This window comes from Salvelinus alpinus, chromosome 9 (genome assembly GCF_045679555.1).
Source record: "Salvelinus alpinus chromosome 9, SLU_Salpinus.1, whole genome shotgun sequence".
Lineage (NCBI taxonomy): Eukaryota > Metazoa > Chordata > Actinopteri > Salmoniformes > Salmonidae > Salvelinus > Salvelinus alpinus.
Genome location: NC_092094.1, coordinates 26,994,059 through 27,006,378, shown reverse-complemented (window position 1 = coordinate 27,006,378; position 12,320 = coordinate 26,994,059).

Here is a 12,320-nt window from a genome sequence, read left to right as displayed (position 1 = left end):
TAAGTAATCGATGGAGAAAGTGTAGTGTGAACATTTAGCCACAGGGTGGCAGTTTTAAAACGTCAATTTATATGGATTTATGTGGAGGGATGCTCTGGTATTGGTATTTTGGTATTTTATTAGGATCCCCATTAGCTGTTGCAATAGCAGCAGCAACTCTTCCTGAGGTCCACACAAAACATGAAACATGACATAATACAGAAGATGAATAGACAAGAACAGCTCAAGGACAGAACTACATCAATTTTAAAAAGTAGTTCTACATATCAATACATACACACAAACTATCTAAGTCAAATAGAGGAAACAGGCTCAGCCCAAAGCTCACAGCCAGAGGGATTGGGTATTCATACACACCAAAATGGTACTAACTCCACTTTCTCTCTTACAATGTCCACAACATCTACAAAACATGAAGTCAGAACTAGCCCACAAGCCCAGCACAGTTTTTGATCAGCTTGTACTTATCATGACCATATTTGTGTGATGTGTGTGATGTACTGTAAGTGTGTGTGTGTCCATTGTTCTCTGCTATACATTGCAGCACATCTACCTTCGCCCACCTTGCTCTTTCTTCTCACACTCTCTCTCTTGCACACACACACACACACACACACACACACACACACACACACACACACACACACACACACACACACACACACACACACACACACACACACACACACACACACACACACACACACACACACACACACACACACACACACACACACACACACATTCAGACACACACACACACACACAGTGTCTGAAAGATGAACAGATGAAGGGGTATTTCTACCACATTGGGGGAACTGCTGTGTCTGTGATTGTGTTATAGGCGCTTGGGTTATGAGTCATGAGGATTCTGGGAAGGAGAATGAGCTGGTGTTACTGGCGATGCTTAGGCTGGGGTGCCATCATTGTGATAGCACTTCAAAGCTTATGAAGAGTAAACAACCAACAATTGCATATACTGTTAGTGATTCAAATACAATAGTGGCCTCATGGCAATGTGAAATGGAAATGGCAGTGAGATGTCCATCTTTCATTGTACAGGAATAGGAAGCATCTTGGGAGGTGTCTACAAGATTGCATTAGCAAGCTGAAAGACATCATTGTAGAAAATCTGCTCTTGCCAACAATTACATTCTGACCATAGCCTTCCCTTGGACACTCACTGCCCTGATAGGAATAGTCTGTACAAAGGAAACTTGGAGGGAGATCGAAGTTCAAGAAAATCTTTTGATGGACGGCATCCTAGAGACAGTATACTTTCTCTTTCACACAGGAAGAAGATTTCTGAGTTTTTCTGTCCCCTTTCTCCTCCTGTTTAGTGGAAATGGACAAGGGCCTCATTTAGGCCCTTAATTCCCCTGGGGAGAGAGCTCTTCTACCCCGGCTGGAAGCAGACGTATTCTCAGGCCCCTGTTAGTTCACAGGTCAACATCAGTATAGCCGGCCAACACTTCACCACAACTTGACTGTTCTGCTGGGAACTAGAGAATGACCCTGAGACCAGTGGAAAGCACCTGACAATGCTGAGAAAAGTGCTGCGATGAGGGCTCTATAGAGTGTTTGCACTGAAGAGGCAGAGGGGCAAGGCACTTGACACCTGACGTAGGCCTACACAAAATGGCCGTTCACAGTCCAGTTTCACAGTCAAACCAAGCTGTACTACGGATGTCGCTAATGCTGCGTGTTCTTTAGATCCGCCTTGACTCACTCGTTGGAGACTCCAGGGAGAGGGAATTAGACAACAAAGAGAACGCCTTCCTTCCTGTCGACATGAGAGAGACGTAGGACTAGTCTTGTGATGTTCTCAGGGTTCTGCTGTGTCCATGGAGACCGTGCATTTACATTTAACCTCCCCATTGGTGTTCTGTGACGTGTTTACGTCCCCTCGCTATCACTACCACACAGCCCACATACACACACACCACCACCACACCCACACCCACCCCCACCCTCCTAGCCCCTGATCTACTCACCCTGCCTGCCTGCCACCCCATCCTCTCTTGCTCCCCTCTCCATCTCCATGTCCACCCTATGCATAGCTATGAGGGGCTTTAGGCACCAAACAGAACACATATATTATTCAGTCCTATACATGCGCAGACACATATACAGTACTTGCACACATAAGCACCTATATTCACATACTACTGTGTACATACACACACCCACACACACCGATTCGGTAGTGTATTTAACTTCTTGTCAATACGGGGGCGCTGTTTTCACTTTGGAAAAAATCGTGCCCAAATGAAACGGCCTCGTACTCTGTTCTAGATCATACAATATGCATATTATTATTACTATTGGATAGAAAACACTCTTAAGTTTCTAAAACTGTTTGAATTATATCTGTGAGTAAAACAGATCTCATTTGGCAGCAAAACTTCCGTCGTCGACGGCGCGCGAGGGAGCTCGACATTGTCTTCTGAAAAGCGTTCGGTATACACGGCGAATATCTCCGGCTCTGATTTTATTTGATACATATGATAATAACATCATAAAGTAGGTTTTTTCAACCGAGTTTTATCAGTTTATTCAACGTTTATTGGGACTTTTGGAGTTTTCCGTTCTTTGCGCCAAGAGAGGATGGGAATGTTAGCAACCTTGGCTAGCATTGTGGCGCGAATTCGACAGAAATGGACATTCTAAAACCAAACAACGGTTTATTCTGGAAATAGGACTCCTTGTACAACATTCTGATGGAAGCTCAGCAAAAGTAAGACCACATTTATGATGTTATTTCGTATTTCTGTGTAATATGTTGATGTCTATTCTCCGCCGTGTTGGTGAGCACTGTCTCACAATAACCCAAGCTGTATGTTGTGGTAAAGTTATTTTTAAAAATCTAACACAGCGGTTGCATTAAGAACCAGTGTATCTTTAATTTGCCATACAACAAGTATTTTTATGTAAAGTTTATGATGAGTTCTTTGGTCAGATTAGGTGAGTGTCTAAAATATCTCCGGACATTCTGGGGAAATGTTGCTACGTATTCACAATGTATAACCACGATTTGCAGCTCTAAATATGCACATTTTCGAACAAAACATAAATGTATTGTATAACATGATGTTATAAGACTGTCATCTGATGAAGTTGTCCAAAGGTTAGTGATTAATTTTATATCTATTGCTGTTTTTTGCGAAAGCTACCATTGCGGTGAATAAATGCGTTTGTGTGTTTGGCTATTGTGGTAAGCTAATATAATTCTACATTGTGTTTTCGCTGTAAAACACTTCAAAAATCGGAAATATTGGCTGGATTCACAAGATGTTTATCTTTCATTTGCTGTACACCATGTATTTTTCATAAATGTTTTATGATGAGTATTTATGTATTTCACGTTGCTCTCTGTAATTATTCTGGCTGCTTCGGTGCTATTTGTGATGGTAGCTGCAATGTAAAACTATGATTTATACCTCAAATATGCACATTTTTCGAACAAAACATAAATGTATTGTATAACATGTTATAAGACTGTCATCTGATGAAGTTGTTTCTTGGTTAGTGACTAATTATATCTCTATTTTGTCGGTTTTGTGAAAGCTACCTATGCGGTGGAAACATGGTGAAAATATGCGGTTGTGTGTTTGGCTATTGTGGTTAGCTAATAGAAATACATATTGTGTTTTCGCTGTAAAACATTTTAAAAATCGGAAATGATGGCTGGATTCACAAGATGTTTATCTTTCATTTGCTGTATTGGACTTGTGATTTCATGAAAATTATATTATATGATATCCCTGTCCCGTTAGGCTAGGCTATGCTAGTCAGCTTTTTTGATGAGGAGGATCCCGGATCCGGGGGGGTGATGAAGTAGAGTTAAAGCCCAGTGTGTGATTTTATGATCACTCATTTATTTGCAGGCCTCTGACGAGGTGACCAGGCGGAGGTGACAATGTGATTTATTGGAGCTTCGTTTATTTGGCTTCCACTACAGCAGAAACCATGCAATGGATTCTGAAGCTGGTTACTGCTTCTCAGAGAGAGAGAGAGAGAGAGAGAGAGAGAGAGAGAGAGAGAGAGAGAGAGAGAGAGAGAGAGAGAGAGAGAGAGAGAGAGAGAGAGAGAGAGAGAGAGAGAGAGAGAGAGAGAGAGAGAGAGAGAGAGAGAGAGAGAGAGAGAGAGAGAGAGAGCAGCTCCTGACTTGTTATAACTTTTTGGTTGTTAAGAGTGAGATTGACACGATTAAATTAGCAAAAATGTATAGGTAATCAAATTGTACAACTGAAGATCAACACAGGAGGAAAAGATTGACAGAGAGTGAGTTAAAAGACCAATCTTCATCATGATAGCTAGCCAAATTCAAATCTGTCAGCTAGCTTACCGTCTAGCTCCAACTGTTTACTGGTGGTAACCTTAGCAACATGGCCACTGAGGCAGCGCTAGCAGCAGCAGCAGAGACTGAGAGAACCCCCCCCCCCCTTTTTTTGAATATCCAGCAGAAATCACATCAGAGAAGGGAAGAATCAATTTTAAACACAGAATTCTGAGGGAGAACCCAGAAACTTTGTTTGCTGACTGCTCACAAAACAAGACTGTTACAAACCTGTTATTTGACACAGACCACACTACTGCCTGGCATACAGCTGTAACCAGTCATTTCAGCTATACCACAAAGAAAGGCATCCGCAAAGGAAGGCAAATCCACATTTTTGAGGACAGCGATAAGGACCAGGAAAACAGGTTTCTGCCGGTAAACATGTACCACAAGGTGTGCACAATATGGTGCCCAAAAACACAGGATGCACTCCACATCCTGTCCCAGCCTGACTTTGGCACATCAGGCCACATTATTATTCACACCGGCACCAACAACCTGATAGAGGAGCAGGAGAGAGTAGGCAGGATGTACACAGTGTTTTTGGGCACCATATTTTGCACCCCTTGTGGTGGGGGAAGAGTTTATCCTCTTGGATGAATTTCCCATTTGAGTCAATGAGGATGGCCAACTCAGTGGGTTTTACCAGATTAGTGCGTTCCTGATCTGGGGCTGGGGTACACAGGGCCTGTGTACATGGAGGGGTGTGTGGGGATGTGTCAGGGGGGGAGGCAGAGAGCTTCTCTCTGTAGTAGGTGTCCCCATGTGAGCATCCTTGTTGATTGATGGCAGCATTCATGCAAAACTGAAAGCGCGAACCACTGCTTTTAATCAGGGCAAGGCGACCGGAAACATGACCGAATACAAACAGTGTAGCTATTCCCTCCTCAAGGCAATCAAACAAGCTAAGCTTCAGTATAGAGACAAAGTAGAGTCGCAGTTCAACGGCTCAGACACGAGTGGTATGTGGCAGGGTCTACAGTCAATCATGGACTACAAAAAGAAAACCAGCCCCGTCGCGGACCCCATTTTCTTGCCCACAGACAAACTAAACAACTTCTTTGCTCGCTTTGAGGAAAATACAGTGCCACCAACACGGCCACCTACCAAACCCTGCGGGTTAACCCTCACAAGGCTGCCGGCCCAGACAGCATCCCTAGCCACGTCCTCAGAGTATGCGCAGACCAGCTGGCTGGTGTGTTTACGGACATATCAATCAATCCCTATCCCAGTCTGCTGTTCACACATGCTTCAAGAGGGACACCATTGTTCCTGTTCCCAAGAAAGCTACGGTAACTGAGCTAAACGACTATCGCCCCGTAGCACTCACTTCCGTCGTCATGAAGTGCTTTGAGATACTAGTCAAGGATCATATCACCTCCACCCTACCTGACACCCTAGACCAACTCCAAATTGCATCGTCCACAGACGACGCAATCACAATCACACTGCCCTAACCCATCTGGACAAGAGGAATACCTATGTAAGAATGCTGTTCATCGACTGCAGCTCAGCATTTAACACCATAGTACCCTCCAAACTCATCATTAAGCTAGAGACCCTGGGTCTCGACCCCACCCTGTGCAACTGGGTCCTGGAATTTTTGACGGGACGCCCCCAGGTGGCGAGGGTAGGAAAAAACATCTCCACCCCGCTGATCCTCAACACTGGGGCCCCACAAGGGTGCGTTCTCAGCCCTCTCCTGTACTCCCTGTTCACCCATGACTGCGTGGCCATCTATGCCTCCAACTCAATCATCAAGTTTGCAGATGACACTACAGTGGTAGGCTTGATTACCGACAATGACGAGACGGCCTACAGGGAGGAGGTGAGGGCCCTCGGAGTGTGGTGTCAGGAAAATAACCTCACACTCAACGTAAAAAAACAAAGGAGATGATCGTGGACTTCAGGAAACAGCGGAAGGAGCACCCCCGTATCCACATGGACGGGACAGTAGTGGAGAAGGTGGAAAGTTTTAAGTTCCTCGGCGTACACATCGCGGACAAACTGAAATGGTCCACCGACACAGACAGCGTGGTGAAGAAGGCGCAACAGCGCCTCTTCAACCTCAGGAGGCTGAATAAATTCGGCTTGTCACCAAAAACACTCACAAACTTTTACAGATGCACAATCGAGAGCATCCTGTTGGGCTGTATCACCGCCTGGTACGGTAACTGCTCTGCCCACAACCGTAAGGCTCTCCAGAGGGTAGTGAGGTCTGCACAACGCATCACTGGGGGCAAACTACCTGCCCTCCAGGACACCTACACCACCCGATGTTGCACACACATCACAGGAAGGCCAAAAATATAATCAAGTACAACAACCACCCGAGCCACTGCCTGTTCACCCCGCTAACATCCAGAAGTCGAGGTCAGTACAGGTGCATCAAAGCTGGGACAGAGAGACTGAAAAACAGCTATCAGACTGTTAAACAGCCATCACTAACATTGAGTGGCTGCTGCCAACATACTGACTCAAATCTCTAGCCACTTTAATAATAAAAAATTGGATGTAATAAATGTATCACTAGTCACTTTAAACAGTGCCACTTTATATAATGTTTACATACCCTACATTACTCATCTCACATGTACACCTGTATATGCTGTACTCTATACCATCTACTGCATCTTGCCTATGCCGTTTGGCCATCGCTCATCCATATATTTATATGTACATATTCTTATTCATTCCTTTACACTTGTGTGTAAAAGGTAGTTGTTGTGAAATTGTTACATTACTTGTTTGATATTACTGCTTGGTCGGAACTAGAAGCACAAGCATTTTGCTACACTCGCATTAACATCTGCTAACCATGTGTTTGTGACCCTACGTTGGCAAAAAGAGCCTTCACTTGGCCAACGCACTGAAGAGTTTTGTGAACGATGGTGTGCTATACTAAATAAATGTTCATTGGACCTGATGACCCTGATCATTGAACAACTTAAAAATGATATTTTCGAGATCGCAACCTCAGTTGAAAATTCAAGCAAGCTCTACGAGACGAGCTTAATGACCCTAGTAACGCTGACCTTCAGACTAAGATTACAACCAAACTGAAGGAGAGGAAAATCAAGTATAATCGCGATTTGGAAGATAAGAAAAATTGACTAATATATCTCTGGCGAGACTCTAAGCACAAGAAACCAAAAAACAGGACGAGACAAGCCGATGACAGACGCCGAGTGCCTCTGTCAGACCGACTATCCACAGACAGCGCTATCTCTGGCTCCTCTACCACCGGTGAGCGTTTTTTTCTACAACAGAGGGCGGGGACACCGGGGACAACGTCGAGGCCAACACCCCCAGCACATAAGAGGGTTCGACACATACGTCGGGGGAAGAAGAAATCCACTACCACCCCGCGACACCTATCAATTGAGACCCAGGACGAGCCCACAGTCCAACAGGAGCTAAATGTCTTCAACTTATCAAGTAAGACCCTGACATCCGCTCACCTCAGTGTTCTCAATAAGGGGTTAACATTTGTACCCACTGCATACATGAATGACTTTGATGTCCAGATAGATCTATTCATGTTTTTCCGTAATCTGAAATTGCGTGAATTCTTTGATAAGAGTGAAACTTACATGACTCCACTTGAAATGTCCTCCTCAGTGAGATGTATACATAGGTCTACCACGCTAATCAATAGACTTACTTGTCCTACCGTGAGTCGAGGAGGAGATGGCGCCATTAAGTAAGTGACTTACTGAAAGACAGACAGAAACACAAATCCTATGATAACCTGAGTAAAGACGAGAGAATGGCTCTTAAAAAGTCAGATCCTTCAATTATCATAAAAAAACGTGACAAAGGAGAAGGAATTTGCATACAAAACAAATGTGACTATGTGAATGAATGTCGCCGACAACTATGTCATGACGTTGCCCTCTTTGGACACCGCGAGCACCATCCCCTTACCTCGGCACCATCTCTCTCGGTCTCCTACAACCAGGCTGCTGCGGTCAGAGAGGTCGTAAATTCCTAGGGAAGATCCTGCCTCATGGCCAGACAGTATAGAGAGAGAGTGAGTGTCATAGAGAGAACAAAGGAATTTCTTCCACCTCACATAACTGGAGAACCGAACGACGTTTATGTTCTGGAGAAGGTATAAAAGATTGGTGAAGAATCCAGCTACGAACTGGTCCGTTTGGTACCATTTTGTGAAACTCATGGGAAACAATACGGCCACATTACCATAACGCTGTTTATACAATAGCCTCAGATATGAGGCTTACATCTAATTGTTTTATAAGATGAATGAGTGAGGATGATACTGTTTGTGAAATTGTGTAATGTGATTTTGGACTGTTTAATGAAGGAAACTCCAATTCCCTTTGGAGTTTAACTAAATCAGAGGACCGCCCATGAGCACAGTTATCCGTCCTGGGACAGGCCATTTTCTGCTCTTCCGAATAAAATCCCATCCGGGATTTCTATCACCAGACCGAGCTTACCTCAATTACGAGATGGCTAAAGGATGCAGATCGAGCTAACCTCAATTTCGAGGGGGCTAAGGGTTGAGACGAGACCAGTACCTCTATCATAGAGGGAAATAAGGTTTAAGTAGATTGCTGAATCTTTTCACCATCCCACGTGGTTAAACTCTTAGACTTTCGATACCGAAAGAATAAGAACAAGTCTTTGATAATAATTACTAGTCTGCAGATAGGAATTCGGTCTCATTGAACGCGAAGACCGACAACCGCCAAAACATCTATTCTATAACGACATGAATGAATGTCACTCTGAACTATCCATTCTAACCACGACAGAGAGAGAGAGAGAGGGCAGACAGACTCTCCAACAGAAACAAACTTCTCAACAGAGATCCCGACGACACACTGAGCGTAAATATATATATTGATTGCAATAGTTCCCAAATGAGTGAGCGTTCATGTGCAAAGGATTAGCATTTCAATTGTTATAATTATCACTCTGTCTAACAAGCCGCCATGCCGGGTTGGTCCACTAGGGCACATCCGCTATCATTTCCTTGTAACCATATCTACTGTTTGTTATGCATTTCTGTGAGTACTTAGTTAGTAAATAAATATTTTAAGTAAATTGATGTATGGATGACTCATAGTGAAGACTGGGTTCGTGTAGACAACCATCAATTTATGACGTTTGGAATGAGACTGACGTGAGGTAAATAATAATTCATTAATTCGAAGACTAATTGATCAGATATAAAAATATCTGAAAGTTATATTAGGAAAATTATAACTTTGTAATATGAATATTTTCCTTGGTGCCCCGACTTCCTAGTTAATTACAGTTACATGATTAATCAGTTTAATTGCGTAATAATAATTACAGAGAGATATTTCATAAACAAGTCTTCAGTTTTAATGATGCCAAAGACACGACAACTATCTGAAGGTGACTTCTACCGCAAACTGAATTGTGACCCTACCCTGGAATTCCAGCATAATATCTCATCCACAGTGGAAAGCTGTTTGTAATCAGGGCAAATCAAGAAAAAAGAAGTTGAATTTCTATGTGTGAAATTTCCCAAGATACCAACTTTCTATACAGTCGCTAAATTACACAAACAAGTGTCTCCTCCTCCAGGTAGACCCATTGTAGCAGCAATCGACTCTGTGACATCCAATATTTCTACATTTGTGGATTACCACATTAAACCGATGGTTGAGAATCTCCAATCTTATTTCTAAGACACTAGTAATATGATCTCATTGATAGAGGGCTTAGGAAGGATACCAGAGGGCACCCTGCTGGCCACTTTTGATGTGGCGAGCTTGTACACTAACATCCCACACACTGGAGGCTTGCAGGCGCTACAACACTTCCTTCAGCAGAGAGCCTCTACCCTTGCTCCATCCAATGATTGCATCTTACAATTTACTGAACTGGTATTATCCCATAACTACTTTGTCTTTGAGTCAGACTTTTTCCTTCAGATTCGGGGTGTAGCCATGGGCTCCCCTTTTTCCCCCAACTATGCAAACCTGTATGTGGGACAAGTTGAAGAAGCACTCCTTTATAAAACAGAGACACACCCCTTACTTTCCAAAATACTTCTATGGAAGAGATACATAGACGATGTCTTTGTGCTCTGGGAAGGAAGTCAGCAGGAACTAAATGAATTCCAACCTCTACTAAACGAGAGCTCTGAATACCTCAAATTCACCATGCAGACTGATGAGAGAAAAATAATCTACCTGGATTTATGGATTATCAAAGAGAATGATGCATTACACACAGACTTATACACAAAGCCCACAGACCACAATACCCTGCTATATGCAGATAGTATGCATCCCCTTCCCCTCAACAATGTTCTACCATATAGCCAGTTATTCAGGGTTAAACTAATCTGTGGCCACCAGTCAGATTTTGACAGCAATGCAAAAAAAAATGACAGATAAATTCAAAATGAGAGGCTACAAGGACAAAACTCTTGATGCTGCAATAATGAAAATATCTCAAAAACAAAGAGCGGAATTACTAAAAACTCAACCAAAGAAACACAACGCAACCGTCTTTGGCACCAAGTACACCAAGGGTTCGGAGAAAATGAAAGCAATCCTGAAAAAGCACTGGCATATTCTGCAATCAGGCAAAACAATCGCACATCTCTTCAAGGAACCCCCACTGGTGGTCTAGAAGCATGGTCGCAATATTGGAGATAGTTTGGTGAGATCGGACATGCCCCCTGAGCCCACTCAGACACTCTTGACACCTATCCAAAATGGGAGCTATAAATGTGGCTCATGCGCACAGTGCAATAGCACCATAAAAACGTCTTTCTTCAGACACCCACATACAGCTCGAAAGATCCCTGTTAGGGGTATCATCTCATGCAAGACCAAGGGAGTAATCTATCTCATCACCTGCTCATGTTGAAAAGCCTATGTAGGACAAACGAAAAGACAATTAAAACAACGCATAACTGAACACCACAGCTCAATCAGATGTAAGAACATTGACTATCCAGTAGCAGCTCACTTTGTTGAAGCTATCCATCCCATCTCCTCGCTCAAATACACAGGCATTGAGCCTCCCTTTGTAGAGATAATACTACTACAAAGGGAGGCTTACTGGATATCCTATCTAAAAACATTGACCCCTAGTGGTCTGAATATTGACTTTGATCTCAGGCCCTTCTTATGAACACATTTTCCTTTATGAACAAGTCTTATAAATTGAAAACATATTTTTACAGCTTATTAGCATATACCCAATATGTTCCCCCTGTTGATGATGTTCATTATATATTAAGGTTCAACCAATATTGCAGTTATCAAAAATGAAATATGAAATTATTATGCGAAATGGAATGAAACAAGAATGTATACAATATTCCATTATGTTTCTATAAGATAACAATAGCATAATATATTTAATATGCCATATACTCTTTATTAACAGTTTCACAAATATAATTTTAATTAACTTAATCATTATGAAACACCCCTCACCACTGTCATTGGTTACACTAATTGCACTGTGCGTCTACATCACCTGGTTCAAGTATTCATGACATTACCTTGAGGAAGGCACAGTGAAGCCGAAATGTTGGTAAATACCCATTCAATTGCTGGGAGATTATACATGGAGTGTGCAACTTTCTTTATTTTGATAGTTTATAGTTTATTCGCCGTTAGTCAGCACCTCCACACAAACTATTATTCTGGGTGTGCTCATGTTTTTTATCTACAAATCCGAACTATAAATCTAATTGATCCCCTCAAAATTGGTAAATATCACATTTGGTTAAAACTGAAAAAATAACTTTTACTGACAGAAAAATATGTGTTCCTTTGCGCAATATATATCCCCCCTCAGAATCCCCATATTACTCAGGGGAGATCTTCCCCACCCTTGAGGAAGAGACGTGCCATTTCCAGGCCCAGGGAAATGTGCTCATCTGTGGGTACACAAATGCGTGCACAGGAACACTACCTGATCTAACGACCACACGAGGGGACAGCTTTATTACAGG